The sequence below is a fragment of the Bactrocera neohumeralis genome, chromosome 6 (assembly GCF_024586455.1).
Source record: "Bactrocera neohumeralis isolate Rockhampton chromosome 6, APGP_CSIRO_Bneo_wtdbg2-racon-allhic-juicebox.fasta_v2, whole genome shotgun sequence".
Classification (NCBI taxonomy): Eukaryota; Metazoa; Arthropoda; class Insecta; order Diptera; family Tephritidae; genus Bactrocera; species Bactrocera neohumeralis.
The window spans coordinates 56,908,833-56,926,465 of NC_065923.1; the positions used below are offsets into that span (position 1 = coordinate 56,908,833).

Below are 17,633 nucleotides of genomic sequence, written 5' to 3' on the forward strand. Positions count from 1 at the left end.
CCCGACATTTAATTGCGTAACCCACTGCTGTGGTCTAACGTTTGTGCTTGTTATCCGGGGTTTTGATAGGACTACTGCTTCAACTATCGGCAGTTTGTCAATCCGAGATGCTGGAATTTTGTCACGTGGCTCATCAAAAATCGGCTTGGAACGCATACATCATCTACCGCGAAACTCCTGATTCTACATACAGTAAAAATAAAGCTACGAGATCTTAACAGTTTAAATTTTGACAAAAGCTATATAGAGAGGGGGGATCTTTGTCTACCTTCACGTTTCTTAAAAGCATCAAAATAAAATGTTTCTCTTTCGTCATAACTTGTGTCACATATTTCTGTCTGCTTTTGTTCGAATGTAGAATTCTTACATAACTCAATGACTTAAAAGCTCTCACACACGCAGGCAACAATCGTTCAACTACAGCGAGTGAAGTGATCATATCCACGGCCAGCTCACTTCAAAACCGAACGCCTCAGCGTTGGCAAGCGAAACGGTCAACATGCGTAACTGTTTAATTCTTTTCACACAACAACGCACCCGATGGGCGAACCGAAGGTTTGTTTGTTAAACCCATTGCTCCATATGCCCTGAATGTGTGTGTGTATTAGCATATGTGGTGGCATCACAACTGAGGTGTAACATAAAATAATGTCACACGCTTCGTATTCCCGCTGAAACGGGCAAAATCGCATGCAAATCAAATCGTCAGTCGTCAATAAGCAAATAAACGCAATAATTCACCTTTGGTTTATATAAACGATGTGTCAATATATTCTCAGATATGAGTGTAACATTTGTGTGTGTGTTTGTGAATTTCTGAGAAACAGAAGCAAAAGCAAATGCGACAACGGCCGCCATATGTTGACAAGAAATGTAACAACAACAGCAAAAAAATGTTCAATTATTGAACGCCAGCAGCAAGAAACAGCAAAAAAGAAGCGAGTAAACATCAAATTCAAATTTTGACCCAACCCAAATATTTTAGGTCAAAATCATCATAACACCAAATGTGGCAACTGAAAAAATACAAATAAAGATAATAGTGTATTGGAACCGTTGAATTTCACCATTTAGAAGCGTTTTGGACGCTTGCAATGTTCTTACACAATTGTCTACGCGGTGTGTCTGGCGTTTTTCAACCAACGTGTGTATGAATATAGGCCCATTTATCTAAGTATTCTGTTGACATATGGCTAGACAATCCCAGCCCCGTTTTCAGGTTAAAATAATTGTCTGTGGGTAATTTAATGCTTTGGAATCCGAATTTGCCTTTTATTTTGCCAGTATTATGAGTAGAAAGAGCAAAGTACATCGCCCAATTGATATTCCAGCTTTCTAACTACACGTGTAAAACAGTTCTTAGTTTTTTTGTAAGGAGTTTTTGACTCATTCAAAATGCACTTACGTAAGTAGGAATGTGATTTGGTACCCTCGTTCACTCGTTCTCAACCAAACGTTATCATTAAGTTTTCACCAATCGTTCGTGCCTGGCAAAAACGAGTATTACATTGTGTAAAACTTGTCTTCATTACTCATATTGCTCGATAACTTGTCACATCGGAAACGGGGGATCAAAGTAGAGGTACTTTTTATAATAACCTTTTTTTGACAGATCCGGCGTGATTTGCGTCATGTTATTTTTGTTCAGTATTGCGTGGCATTTCAGCATGGAAAGACTTACGTCTGAACAGCGTTTACAAACCGTTCAACTTTATTACGAAAATTCACGTTCTATAAAGAATGTGTTTCGCGCGCTTCGCCCAACTTATGGTCAACATAATCGGCCTACTGAGCATACTACTTCATACTTCATTATTGGATAATATTTCACCGAATAGACCACGTGCAGAGAATATAGCAGCCATAGCTGAGAGTGTACACGAAAACCGTGAAGAATCGACTCGGCGCAGTTCACAGCAACTCGGACTGACGTATGGAACAACTTGGCGCATTTTACGTCGAGATCGTTAATTGAAAGCGTACTACATACAGTTTGCAAAAATGATGCCGGTAATCCGATTTACCCTTAAAACGTGAATTTTGTTAAATTTGATTATTAAAACTTCTAGGTATGGATCAAGAGACCCCCTTGTATAGAAAAAGAGCTTTGAACCTGTTAAAAATATGCTGACTCCGCTGATATTAATTCAAGACAATTCGTCTGATTCAGCGAAGACATACAAGATGTTTGACAGTGTAATGAACGAAAATGTCCCTAAGTGGTTTCGAAAGGCAAAGCCAGTGGCGTAGCTATGGGGGGCGAAGGGGGCCGTCGCCCCGGGCGCAACGTTTTGGAGGGCGGCAAAACGATCTTCGCTGTTTTTTAATATTCAGAAAAAAACTTCAACAAATTTTTTTACAAAATTTATTATAAAAGATAAAGAGTTGTACACTCACAATGAAATAATCTGAATAACAATGAAAAATATTAATTTTTACTCGAATACTCTTCAGTCTTTGAATTTGTCTTATATCTTTTGGCTTACATCTTTCTTAAAAATAGTGATAGAATTTAAAGATGCACTTTTATAGCTTTGTCTAGCGACGTGTCACTCTCACAGTTACCCTATGCTTTGAATGTAACAAATACTTTTATTTCTCCAAATTTTCAAAAATGATATTTAAAAACTCCAATTCAGGCAAAAATTCCTGAAAATTGTGTCAAAAGTGTACAAGATATAGGGCGAAAATGGGTTTTTTCTATGTCTTTTAATAAGATGTCTTGTAAATTTACTATCAATTTCCTCAAAAACCGTATTGTGAGAATTTTGGAACTTCAGAATTTGCGTGGCTTCTAGTTCCTAAATTTTATATACTTAATATCGAAGATATTTTGTAAAAATTTACTTTTGTTCGAACCACCTCATGAAACTTGTAGGTAGGTAGATAAAGGGGGGCGGCAGAATATCCTATATATCTATTAATTCCAATTAAAATCTAAGGGCTAAATATACGTATCATCGTAAAGAATCAAAAAATCGTATGTACAATTACGAAGATATATATACATATGTAAGTATATACTCATATAATATGCGGTTGTGTCTTGACATGACATAAAAGTGTTCATTTCTATTTTTGCTACCTATGCATGTATTTGTTTTATTTTTCTGCGCCCAGGAGCAGCCACAAACTGCTGATACCAACATTATCGTGGCATTACTTATCACACTATTTGGTTAACATTGTGGCGTGCAACAAATGCTATGCGTTCATACTCCTAACTACTGTTATCATTAATACTTTTTTTGAGTTTTTGTGTTAGCTCAACAATTGTCGGACGCTAAGCGATTGCGTTTTGTTCAGCGTTTAAGAGATAAATGTAAACGAGGCTTAAACATGAACAGACAAATGCGAGTATATTTGTGTACCATATATGTATGTACATATGTATATACGTGGTATTCTTTTGAGTGCGGATGTTTCCGAGGTAGTTTAATGAAAAGAAGAAAACCAAAATTGTATAATTCTCTTGGTACTTTTATTGGACCGGAGGTGACCCTGCAGGGAAACGTTTACTAGTAATACGTGGCTGCGTTTGTAGGGGCTAATCCACACTCTCTTTTGGGTTTCTCATCTGTAGAACTTTTAACGAAACTATTTTTGGCTCGATACGATATGAAATTATACGGAAGGTGTCCATTGACATTATTCTACCAGCTACCCGTTGTATAACCGTATATTTGTTATAAATGCTCCATTCCGAGCTGTAGATGTTAAGGTGTTAATTTACAAGGTTTTCAAATAAATCGATAGATTTAATTCTAGTGATGCCATCTTAAAAAATTCACACGATGTTCAGCGTATCTGCTATGTGTGAATCACATTCATTTTTCCTTTCCCATACTCCTACGACATAAGCCTCAATAACAAATGTGGCTGCAGCCCTAGTTTTAGATGCAGTGAATGTACATATATTTCACGCATTGATTCAACATTTATACCCATGCTAATTTATTAGGTTATGCAGAGTTTCCTAGTATACTAGAAATTGAAGTAGTTATATATAGTATAACGATAAACAACAGAATAAGTTTTCAAAGTTGATAGAGTTTATAGAGTTGACAAAAAAAATTATAATACTATTTAAAAGGAAACTTGATTTAAAAATTCCTATTGACATTCACTTGAAACTTGATAGTTATTCTTTAGTAGAAACCGCTTTCGCAGTTATAGCCGAGTTAAAAAGAGCGCGTCAGTCGTTTCTTATTTTCGCAAGGTCTCGAAGCAAGGCTTCCAAGCGAAGCCAGGTCCTTCTCCACCTGGTCCCTCCAACGGACTGGAGATCTCCTCTTCCTCTGCTTCCCCCTGCGGGTATTGCGCCGAATACTTTCAGGGCTGGAGTGTTTTCGTCCATTCGGACGACATGACCAAAAAGCTTACTATGTCAATGTCGTATATCTCATAAGATGGAACGATGAGCTTTTCCATCGAATGCGATACTCTCCTTGGCCAACGCGCAAAGGTCTTTCTTTCAAAGAATTTTTCGCGGAACTTTTCTCTCGAAAACTCGTAACGTCGACTCATCAGATGTTGTCATCGTCCATACCTCTGCACCGTATAGCAGAACGGAAATAATTAGTGACTTATAGAGTTCTGTTCGTCGAGAGGGGATTTCACTTCTCAATTGCCTACTTAGTCCGAAGAAGCACCTATTGCCAAGTTATTAAGCGTTGGATTTTGAGGCTGACATTGTTGTTGATGTTGATGCTGGTTCCAAGATAGACGAAATTAACTGCTACTTCGAAGTTATGACTATGAACAGTGACGCGGGAGCATAGTCGCGAATGCGACGACTGTTTGTTTGATGACAGGAGATATTTCGTCTTGTCTTCGTTAACCACCAGACCCATTTGCTTCGCTTGTTAAGGCCATTGATATCAATATCATCGGCGTACGCCAGCATGGTTGTTTACACTCTTAAAGAAGATGTTACACGATAGAAAGTCGCCTTGTCTAAAACCTCATTCGGTATTGAACGGCTCGGAGAGGTCCTTCCCGATCCTGACGGAGCCTTTGGTGTTTGCTCAACGTCAGTTTACACAGCCTTATTAGTTTTGCGGGGATACCAAATTCAGACATCGCGGCATAAAGGAAGCTCAAAGGCAGTGCTCTCGAAAGCAGCTTTGAAATCGACGAAGAGGTGGTGTGTGGGTGCTGTGTGGTGGGTATTTTCCAAAATTTGGCGCATGTGTTTTGTTGTTTTTTTTTTAGGTATAGTAGGGGGAAACATCGACAGCCGGAGTGCGGAACTTTAATCCGCTAAACCTAACCTACTCCCAACTCAAGGCTCTCCCACGGAACCACCGATTAAGTATTACTTCGTTGTCCCTCCCACGAAGTAACATTTAAGTCTCCTTTTGTGCGGACTGACGGACGCCTAATTTCTTCAAAAAGTCTCAGTTTTGTCATTATGGATGCTGACGCTTCGCTGACAGCGTTCCAATTATCAGTCGACTGACACATGAATGTCGTTAAATTATCGACCGTAAAACTACCACCTAGTGTGGTTTTTAGTTCTTCCCTTGTATTTAGAAATCGAGGACAATAAAATAATACATGCTCAGAGTCCTCTATATGCTCTGTACCTGTCGGACAGTTCGGACTAATGTCATTGTGGAATCTGAAAAGGTCTGATAAAAGTCTAGGTCCCCATGTCGTCTGTCTATCCACGAGTGGATGTCCGGTATCAGTCGGTGGGTCTAACACCCTTTGGATGAGGAATTCCACCGCTCCTGCCACATTTTAATGCTTTTGTTCCTCTCCTCTGTCTTTGCCGATACTGTTTTAGGTGCTGATAGATGATATAAACGCTCGAGTTCATCTCCCTGGATGTCAATGGGCGGCATGCTGGCTAATACTTCAGCAGCGTCGGTTGATATAGTCCGGAAAGCACTTATTACTCGAAATGCAGAAAGCCTATGCACTGCAATTATTTGTTTAGCATACGCTTTTATATCCATTGCCTGTATCCACACTGGTACTGCGTACAGTATTACGGAACTCATTGCTTTCACTATTAAGAATCGCAGGCTGGAACGCACACAGCCTGTATTGGTCATCATTCTCGATAGAGCATTGTAAATTTTGTTTGCTTTACTGGAGGAATGCTACAGGTGTTCTTTAAATTTTAATTTAGAATCTAATATTACTCCCAAATACTTTAGCTGCGGCTGCAAAGTAATCTCGCACTCCCCTATAGTGAGCTCTATTTGTTCTTGTACCTTTCTGGTGCTTATGAGCAAAACTTCAGTTTTTTGCTCTGCCAGTTCTAGTTCTGCTTTCTCCAGGCTGAACAAGGAAGCACAGAAAATGGGTCTGGTAGTGAACGAGGGCAAAACGAAATATCTCCTGTCATCAAACAAACAGTCGTCGCACTCGCGACTTGGCTCTCACGTCACTGTTGACAGTCATTTTGAAGTTGTAGATAATTTCGTCTATTTAGGAACCAGCATTAACACCATCAATAATGTCAGCCTGGAAATCCAACGCAGGATTGCTCTTGCCAACAGGTGCTACTTCGGACTGAGTAGGTCCTGTAAAGTCCTCTCTCGACGAACAAAAGCTAAACTCTATAAGTCGCTCATAATTCCCGTCCTGCTATATGGTGCAGAGGCTTGGGCGATGACAGCAACCGATGAGTCGACGTTACAAGTTTTCGAGAGAAAAATTCTGCGAAAGATTTATGGTCCTTTGCGCATTGGCCACGGCGAATATCGCATTCGATGGAACGATGAGCTGTACGAGATATATGACGACATTGACATAGTTCAGCGAATGAAAAGACAGCGGCTACGCTGGCTAGGTCATGTTGTCCGGATGGATGAAAACACTCCACCTCTGAAAGTATTCGACGCAGTACCCGCCGGGGGAAGCAGAGGAAGAGGAAGACCTCCACTCCGTTGGAAGGACCAAGTGGAGAAGGATCTGGCTTCGCTTGGAATATCCAATTGGCGCCACGTAGCGAAAAGAAGAAACGACTGGCGCGCTGTTGTTAACTCGGCTATAATCGCGTAAGCGGTGTCTACGCCAATTAAGAAGAAGAAGTTCCAGACTCACAGAAAAGAACCAAGGCCGTAGACCATTTAAGCACTCATTGCATTTGTTTCTTAGGTCAGCTAATTGTTTGGCCACTGATACCATCATGAGATCGTCCGCATACGCTATTAGTTTCACGTCTGTTGATTGCTGTCTTTTTAGCACCCCGTCATACATGAGGTTCCATAGTAGTGGGCCTAACACTGACCCTTGGGGTACTCCACTCAAGATAGAGTAGCTCTTGCTACATTCGTCTGTATCAGCCTTCTGTTTTTAAAATAGCTCAATATAATGTTTATGAGGTATTCAGGGGCGCGTATTTCATCCACGGCTTTGATTATGTGTGCCCATTTTGCCGAGTTGAACGCATTCTTGACATCCAGAGTAATCAGCGCGCAGTCCTTTTTTGAGCCGCCTTTCCATCTTTTGCCACTTGCTGCACACTTCGCAGTATCAACGACTTCTCGTAGTGCGTCAATTGTGGATCACTTTGTTATAAAGCCGTATTGTCTCTCTGATAATCCGCCGGCTTTCTGGATTCTAACTCCAAGCAGTTTCTTATTATATTTTCGTACACTTTACCCATTGTGTCGAGCATACACAGTGGTCAGTACGATGAGGGCTCTTCAGGTGGTTTCTTTGGTTTTGGGAGCAGAACCAATCGCTGTACTTTCTCCGCGTCGGGGGACACCTCTTCCTTTATGCACGCGTTGTACATTTTAGCGAATAGTTGACGTTTGGAGCTTATAGCTTCCTTCAGGGCCCTGTTGGGTATCCCATCCAACCCAGGCGCTTTGGTGTTTTTGATTTTCTTAGCTATGGCCAATAGCTCTTCTTCCGTGACTTACGGGGGTGAAACTGCAGCTTCGTTCCGTCGCTTAGCATAGGAAATCCGGTCGTGTCTCGGGAACAGTGATTTGACGACTTTTCCCATAAAAGAGGCATCTTTAGGTTGCTGCTGCTTATTTTTAAATTTCGACATACAGATTTTGTAAGCAGTTCCCCAAGGGTCAATGTTTGCTTCCTCACAGAGCTTCTTAAAACATGATATTTTGCTCCGGGTAATTGTCGACTTTAGGAGCTTCTTGTGGCTTTTATATTCATCTCTAAGGCGATTTTCGTTCGTTTCACTCCGGTTACGCTGTAGAAGCCGTCTGGCTGAGTGACAAAGCTTTCTCAGCGGGAAAATTTCCTCATTTCACCAATACACAGGCCGCCGCTTATTGTGATGTGATGTTCTACGCATTGTTGCATCACATGCTGCGACCAGTTCCTTTCGCACTGTCCATACCAAGTGGGTGGCGTCGTCACCTGATGCTTTTGATGCTCTCCAGACTAGCTCAAACAAGTCTGAATCGAACTCCTGTAGCTTCCAGCTTCGCTTTCGGAAAGTGTTTCTGCTAAGAAGTTCCGGCTCTCGGGAGTACGAGATTTGTGCTATAATTGCCATAAGATCGCTGTTTGTGTATATATTTGACACCGCCCACTTAATGTGCCTACTAAGCGAAGCATTTGCAAACATAATGTCAATAATTGATCCTTTATTCCCTTTTTGGTACGAATTTTGTGTTCCGGTGTTCAAGATTGTTAGGTGCGTTTGACTCAGGTATTCTTGAATTAACCGCCCTCGATGGTTTGTACATCTGCTGCCCCATGCAGTTGACCAAGCATTAAAATCACCCGCTATTATAATCGGTGTTTTGCCTCTGGTTTCTTATGGAAGTCTTAAAAGGAAATCTTCGAATTCGGTGATTGCTACGCTGGGACGAGCATAACAACTTACAAAATACATATATCCCATGTATATTCGCCCATGTGAAGCAGTTATGAGCTTCTCTGGAGCAGGTCTTAAAAGGTTGACCTCTGCAGGACCATATCGATGCTTTGCCAGATTTGCCTGCAATCCATGTGCTTTCCGGACGCTGGGAGTATTGTTCACTTAGTATGGCGACATCAATGTTCTCTTCTATGACTGTCTGTTCTAGCAAATCCTGGGCCGCTGCACAATGGTTAAGGTTTAACTGTAGTATCCTCATTTACTTAGAGACTTCATCATCTCGAGATACTTTGGGCAAATCGTGCTCAATACTGAGTGCTCCCCTTTGCAGAGCATGCAGCTCGGAACGTTTGGCGCATGATGAATATCTGGTCGGTTGTTGATTTTCCAGGTCTAAAGCCACACTGATAAGGTCCAATCAGTTTGTTGACGTGGGCTTTAATCTTTCATACAATATGCTCGATAGAACCTTATATGTGATGTTTAAGAGACTTATCCCATTATCCCGGTAGTAGGCGCAGATTGTGGGATCTCCCTTTTTGTGAATTGGGCAGAGCTTACTTAAATTCCAACCGTTCCGCATGTTTTCGTCCGATCATATTCTACAAAGAAACTGTTGCATGGTCCTTATCCGTATTTGAATAGCTCGGCCGGCAATCCATCGGACCCCACCGCTTTGTTGTTCTTCAGACGGGTAATTGCTAATCGAACTTCTTCATGGTCGGGTAATGGAACATCTGCTCCATCGTCATCGATTGGGGAATCGGGTTCGCGTTCTCCTGGCCTTATACTTCCACTGCCATTCAGCAGGCTGGAGAAATGTTCCCTCCATAGTTTTAGTATTCTCTGGGCATCATTCACTAAACCACCTCTAGGCGTTCTACAAAAGTATACTCCGGTCTGGAAACATTATGTTAGTCGCCGCATCTTTTCGTAGAATTTTCGATCATTACCCCTGTCGGCCAGCTTGTCAAGCTCTTCGTACTCACAAATTTCGGTCTCTCTCGTTTTTTGTCTCCAAATGCATCTTGCTTCCCTCTTCAACTCTCGGTATCTATCCCATCCTCCCGCACGTGTTTTGGTCGATTGTAACATTGCGAGGTAGGCAGTCTGCTTTCTCTCCGCTGCGACATTCCTCATCGTATCAGCTGGTTTTTTTGCATTTTCCGAAAACCAATGGTTCTGGTTGCTGCTGTACGTAAGGAGCTTGAAATGTCATCCCACAGTTCCCTTATACCGAGTTGTTGACGAGTGCTCTCAGAGAGTAGGAGTGCAAGGCGAGCCGAAAATCGTTCGGCTGGTCTGTTGCGATTGCAGCTTCTCGACGTCGAATCTTCTTTGTGTTTGTTGACGAGCGTTTTTTGCTGCACAGACGCGGGTGCGTATCTTGGCTGCAACAAGATGGCAGGTCCGAGTCGATGTTAGGATATCAGAGCGTACGCTCGTCTGAAACACTGGAGACGTGTCTTCCGTTTATCACAATATGATCGATCTGGTTGGTGGCTTTTCGATCCTGTGTCTTTCCGTCCGTGTAGGCTGTAACTTGAGTAAAAATTAAGATATTTTCATGAAACTTAGTACATGGTTTTATAAAATGTTTGGTATTGTAGATAAAAAACTGTAATTAGGTACACTTGAGGGCTTAAAAGTATTTAAAAAATATTTCTAATTTAAGGACGATCGTAACATGACGAAACTTATGCGAAACTGAAGCGACAAAAGTAAAATAATAAGACAAAGTGGGTCAACCTTCAATATATGTATAGTATCTAAGTTATAATATACAACAGCTGAATGTATTTCGCGGATTTGATCTTTTCAATTTGTGAGAGTATAAAATGTTCGGTTGCACCCAAACTTAGCCCTTCCTTACTTGTTTCTAATAAATTTATGAGGAATTAGAAATGATATAATTTTTATTGGAGATTTTATATGTGTTTTGCATTCTTAAGGATCTAATAAAGAAATTTTCAAATTACACAAAGTTACATACATATGTCTTTAAATTATTTAACAAAAGCCTCACCCTAGTGTATACATACATATAAGCATAAAATGTTAGGGCAAATGAATGCGGTCAGTTTTGACAGTGTAACCAAAACATGATCGCTGGTACTTTCAGCAATTTGCAGTGTCATATACCACATGCACACACATTTAAGCGGTGGCAACAAAATGTGAGAACTAAATTAGAGCAAAAACGAATAGAAAATAAAATTTAATTATTTCATTTCCAACACATGCATCACAGCAGCAGCGGTGGATATGTGTGTGGGTGGCATTTGTAATTCCTATGTGTCTAAATTGTTTTGGTTAAAATATAAAATGGAATTTAGAGTAAACATGCAACATGCAACATGGGAATGCTGCTGGCGAATGTTGTTTCTGCAGGCGATTTTGACTTGTAACCGCCACACACCACCACACAAACGCACACACGCTTATCTCAAATGTAATTGCCAATTAAAATTGTGCATGTGTGAGGGTGTTAAAAAAAGCGGAGTGTTAACTGTACTGTTCCTCTACTCCTGCGGTCAGCTCATAATGAAATGACAGCAAGAGTTAAGCGCATTCTATAAAGGAGCATGTGGATGAGTGATGAGAACGCAGTGAAGTGCTGGCGCTGAAGATGCATAATCCTTGGGGACTCCGTTTGTATGAACGTGTATATATCACATCTCCCGAGCAACGCCTGACTCTTTTGAAACGCAATTGAGAAGCCACAGGATTCAGCGTTGCATTGTTGTGCTCGCATTGGCTTTATACTAACTTCGGTAGTTGCTTTCTTGAGATTACAAAAACATGGACAACAACAGCAATAACAATCAAGTCATTAACAAATAGCAAGAGAAAATCTTTTGAGAATTACAAAGCAAACGCAAAAACATAAAACTCATTAGGAGCAAAGCAGGAGCGCATTGTTCTGTGCCAGCGCCGCCAAATGCTTATAAAAATGCTGGCAGCTTGTTTGTAGCATTACGGTATTTTTATAAAATAGACGCTGTTACCCTGCTATTTGCTTTATTTCGTTTCGCGAGTTTTTGTGTTTTTGAAAATGTTGCCTTTTTTGGTGCACAATTACATTTCGGCTTTGCGATATCCGCCAAACAAAAAAGATAAATATAAGACAGCAACAAAAAACAGAGCTAATTAAGTTTCGCTTTCACTATTCTCCCCCGGTCGCAACAAAAGCAACTTTTTGCTGCTACAATGTTGCAAAGTAGCAAAAATAACAAAAATAAATAAATAAAAATCCAAACAAGATTAACATAGCCGCTCACTTTTTCATCGAGTTTATTTCAACGCTCTCTCTTTTTGTGATAATTCATGGCAGGAAATTGGGTATAAACCTTTCAGAATGTTTGTGTGTTCTGTGTAGGAAATCTAATGAATTCTCGAATCTGAAGACCTGTTGTAAAGACAAACATTACAGAACTCGCTGAACCTACAAAGATAAAAAAAAATTTGAAGTTCCAAGAATTCTTTCCACTTTTTATACTCCGAACTAATGTTACCATTTATATAGTAAGTCTAAATATGATCCCGATCTAAGTAATATGTCCCTGATTCCATAAATTATCCCACTTCTCTACTTAATTTTATGATAATGATATCAATATCATCGGCAAACGCCAGCAGCTGTACACTCTTATAAAAGATTGTACCTGCTCGATTAAGTTCTGCAGCTCGAATTATTTTCTCCAGCAAAAGATTGAAGAAGTCGCACGACAGGGAGTCGCCTTGTCTGAAACCTCGTTTGGTATCGAACGGCTCGGAGGGATCCTTCCCGATCCTAATGGAGATTTTAGTGTTGCTCAACGTCAGTTTACACAGGCGTATTAGTTTTACGGGGATATCAAATTCAGACATCGCGGCATAAAGACAGCTCCTTTTCGTGCTGTCGAAAGCATCTTTGAAATCGACGAAGAGGTGATGTGTGTTGATTCTCTTTTCACGGGTCTTTTCCAAGATTTGGCGCATGGTGAATATCTGGTCGGTTGTTGATTTTTCAGGTCTAAAGCCACACTGATAAAGTCTAATCAGTTTGTTGGCGGTGGGCACTAATCTTTCACAATACGCACGATAGAAACTTATATGCGATGTTTACTAGACTTATCCCATTATCCCGGTGGTTGGCGTAGACTGTGGGATCTCCCTTTTTGTGAATTGGGTAGAGCACACGTAAATTCCAATCGTTGGTCATGCTTTCATCCGACAATATTTTACAAAGAAGCGGATGCATGCTCCTTATCAGATCTTCGCCGCCGTGTCTGAATAGTTCGTCCGGCAATCCATCGTCCCCCGCCGCTTTGTTGTTCTTCAGACGGCCAATTGCTATTCGAACTTCTTCATGGCCGGGCAATGGAACATCTGCTCCATCGGCATCGATCGATTCTGTTAGTCGCCGCGTTTTTTCGTAGAATTTTTCGAGCATTCGGCTAGCTTGTCAAGCTCTTCATACTCACGCAATTCGGCCTCTCTCTTTTTCTGTCTGTCCCATCCCGCACGTGTTGTAGTCGATCATATCGTTCCACTGCTAAATGGCACTCCTCGTCATACGAGCTTTTCTTTTGCATTTATCAAAAGCCAATATTTCGGTTACCGTCCGACAGTTCCCTTATAAGAAGTTGCTGAAGAAGGATTTAATAGAATAAGAGACAAGTCACGTAGAAAATTATTCGGCCGAACCTTCTTTGTGTTTGTTGACGTGCCTTGTGTGCTGCATAGATGCGAGTGCGAGTCTTGGCTGCAACAAGATGGTGGTCTGAGTCGATGTTAGGACCTCGGAGCGTACGCACAACTAAATCACTGGAGACATGTCTTCCGTCTCTCACAACATGATCTATTTGGTGGTGGCTTTTCGATCCGGAGACAGCCAGGTAGCTTGGCAGCTCTCATAGGTGCGCTCCAAGCGCTCATAGAAGGCATATTTGGTCACATCGTCCTTCTCTTCCGTCGGGTGTGGGCGCAAATCAGTGATATGTTGAAGACTTCGTTTTGATGCGGATTGTTGCTAGACGTTCATCCACCAGGGTGAATGACAGTATTCGGAGACGGAGTCTCTCTCCCACCACGAATCCCACACCAAATTTGCGCTCCTTTATATGGCCACTGTAGTAAATGCCGCAAGGACCTACTCGCCTCAGTCCTTGTCCCCTCCTTCGCATTTCTTGGACGGCGGTGATGTCAGCCTTCACTCTAACGAGGACATCAACCAGCTGGCCAGCGGCACCTTCCCAATTAAGGGACCGGACATTCCAGGTGCATGCCCTCAATTCGTAGTCCTTTTTTTGTTTGCCATATTCGTCATCAAAAGCGGGTCTCTCATCCGAGGCTTGTTGTTTCTTTTCATTGGGGGTGGATTTTTACGTGGCGGGTCCCAAACCCAGCGCACAAGCCTATGTAGGGGATGTTTCGCCTTCTCACTTTAGCTCGCCTTCAAACGGATGTTCTGAGGCTACCCAGAGGATACTTGGTCAAAGATCGGAAGTCGTGAGCTGCTTGAGCCATATGTAAAAGAATCGTTTCTGGCCACTCCCAAATGAATGGCGATCAGAGAACTTTCCTCACTTACGTGAACTTCTACACATGACCCCATCCTCCATTAGATAATTCCCTAATTTAAAGAAGAAGAACTGCTCTTCCAGGCGCTAATTTACCTTCTGAAAGCCTCCTGAATCCGAAATTTAATTTACGACAAAACCGGAAGAATATATCTATATGAAACTAAAGATGGTCATGCTTAAAATTAATAGCTTTTAATTCAATGTGGCAATAGGTTTCCAGAGCTATTATAGATGCTACAAAAATAGCGGTATAAATTGTCAAGAATCCATTTGTCTGCCGTTTTAGCTGAACAGGGTATTCACTGCGAAATAGTTTATGCAAGAAATGTGTAGAACAGAACACGCAGTAATGACCTTATAAATCGGACATTAAATTAAATATAACTGCTGAACAAGAGTGTCACTGTACTCTCTTATTGTTAATAAAAAGAAATTTTCTTATTTTACGGATGAACGTTATAAAGCTGTTCAGGGATACGAAAGGAGGAATCGAAAGAAAGTTGACGGTAGGGTCTCTGTTACTTCGTCCGCTTTACATTAAGGTGAAAGTATAAAACCATCTATGGATAGAATTTTTTTGTCTCTACCTTGTATTTATTTACTGTTTTTTATATGAATTAATGTATTTTAATTAAGGACCTGTACCGCAGTACGTACGTATATTTGTAAATATAAAGAAAATTAGGGATTTAGATTTTGTATCAACAATTTTCCGAACAAAAAGATCAACTCATCCAACAACTTGCAATAAGCTTGGAACGCGTTGTCTTGATGTATAAGCATAACTGTTCAGCTTTTATATAGTCGTTGTTGAATTTTTTACATTTCTATTTTTACATCCTCAACTGACCTTTACTCGACCTCAGCGCGTGGTAAATTGGCAAGGATATAATTAAAGCAGCGGTGCACCTAATTTTGCTAATTAAAAATGTGCACACAATTTGGTACTTACATACGTAATAGCAAGGCAGGTTTGATACTTTTTATACTCTCGCAACATACAGATTATAGTAGATTAATAGTTTTGTTTTCCTAACGTTTGTGTGATGCTGGATGGAGTCAAGTGTAGAAGTTCGCGAAAGTGAGGAAAGTTCTATGAGCGTCATTCACTTGGGAGTGGTCAAAAACGATTATTTTACATATGGCTCAAGCAGCTCACTACTTTCGGTCTTAGAGCAAATATCGTAGGGATTACGATTCAAGGATATGCACCTGGTCCCTTAATTGGGAAGATGCCGCAGCCCAGCTGGCACCTCGTAAGAGAAAAGGTTGTCATCACCGCCGTTCAAGTATAATAACTAGGTTTACAAGATGAGTTGAAATCCGATTTACTGTCTGCCCGTGTATTTCACCGTGCAAGCGTTAACTTGAGTAAAAATTTAGATATCTTGAAGAAACTAAAAAAGTAAGACGAGCTCCTTGATAGGCGTAATCGGACCACTGTCACAAGTGTCACATCTAAGCACTAATACATGTAAGATAGAAAACTGCAGTAGCAAGGAACAATTTAAAGTTAAATTTTCTTTTTTCAGTGGGTGAGGTCGCCTAAGTCGGGTACTACTTGATCAATATGAACCAAATGGTGCGTTATATACAAATATTCCTATCATACACTGTGGCTGGTGATCGGTTGACACCACGCTTACTATATAACAAACTTCTAAATTCCATCTGACTCTTTCATTTTACAGTATTCAAATGAAACATCCATGAAGTTATCAAGGCAAAACTTTACAGAAATAGTGCTCTGAAGCTGTTTAATCTTAGTACCAAAGTACAGGAATAATTTTTACCGAAAATAAGAAAAAATTGGGTCAATATTTCCCCTAGCCCCTACATATCCAATATAAATATTTTCGAACCTCCGCTCTATATACTGCATAAAATAATTTTCGATAGTCAAGAATGAAATTGGGATTTGCTTAAGGTTTTCTTCACATACGCTATATATAAAATTTACTTTTGTATCAATTTATATCACAAATGTGATATACATATATATTAATATTTCGGACCTGCAAAATGTAGTAATAAAACTATGTATAATCCATCAAATTTTTATGAGCCGATTTTATTAAAATTCTTATCTTACAGTGTGAAAATTGGTGAAATCGTACTACAAGCCCGTCTTCTTCCCATGTAACACCATTAATTTAAATATCATATTTAACACAAATAAAGAAGCAATTAATATAACGATACAATTTTGCTCGAATACTGCCTTTGAAATATGCTACATTTTGACCAAAAACTGTCCAAATCTAACAAAACTTGTTCAACCCCCTAGGTACTGAATATATCTCAGTACCTATAGTTGCTTTTTTTACCGAAAATATCGGTTAATGCGTGAGATATACAAATATAATTGAAATTCAGAGAGATGAAAATGAAACTTAACAGTGTATCTTTGTGCTTAAAGTGAATAAAATTGCACGAAAACTTGACGCAATCTCCTATGTATATGGATTAATATTATACATAGCCGCCAAATTCAAAGAAAACAAGTATGGAAGGGCTAAGTTTGTTTGTTTTTGTTGTAAAATTAATTAGATTAGATCAATTTGTGTACTTTGAGCATTGAATTGTATTTTCATTTCCTAATGTATATAATATTATGCAGAGAAGGCATCAGATGGAATTCAAAATAGCGTTATATTGGAAGAAGGCGTGTTAAGAAAATATTATGTACCGAATTTCATTGAAATCGGTTGAGTAGTTCCTGAGATATGGTTTTTGGTCCATAAGTGGGCGTCGCCACGCCTATTTTCAATTTTTGAAAAAAGCCTGGGTGCAGCTTCCTTCTGCCATTTCTTCTGTAAAACTTGGTGTTTCTGACGTTTTTTGTTAGTCGGTTAACACACTTTTAGTGATTTTCAACATAACCTTTGTATGGGAGGTGGGCGTGGTTATTATCCGATTTATTCCATTTTTGAACTGTATATGGAAATGCCTGAAGGAAACGACTTTATAGAGTTTGGTTGACATAGCTATAGTAGTTTCTGAAATATGTATGAAAAGCTTACTAGGGGGCGGGCCACGCCCACTTTTCCAAAAAAATTACTTCCAAATATGCCCCTCCCTAATCCGATCCTTTGTGCCAAATTTCACTTTAATATCTTTATTTATGGCTTAGTTATGACACTTTATAGGTTTTCGGTTTCCGCCATTTTGTGGGCGTGGCAGTTGGCCGATTTTGCCCATCTTCGAACTTAACCTTCTTATGGAGCCAAGAAATACGTGTACCAAGTTTC

At 40.2% G+C, this 17,633-nt stretch overlaps 1 long non-coding RNA gene across 2 annotated transcripts in view; it reads left to right on the plus strand.

The window, feature by feature from the left end:
- LOC126762397 (uncharacterized) overlaps positions 1-17,633 on the plus strand; it is a 58,368-nt gene that overhangs the window by 15,375 nt on the left and 25,360 nt on the right. The gene's annotated exons all lie outside the window — the stretch shown is intronic.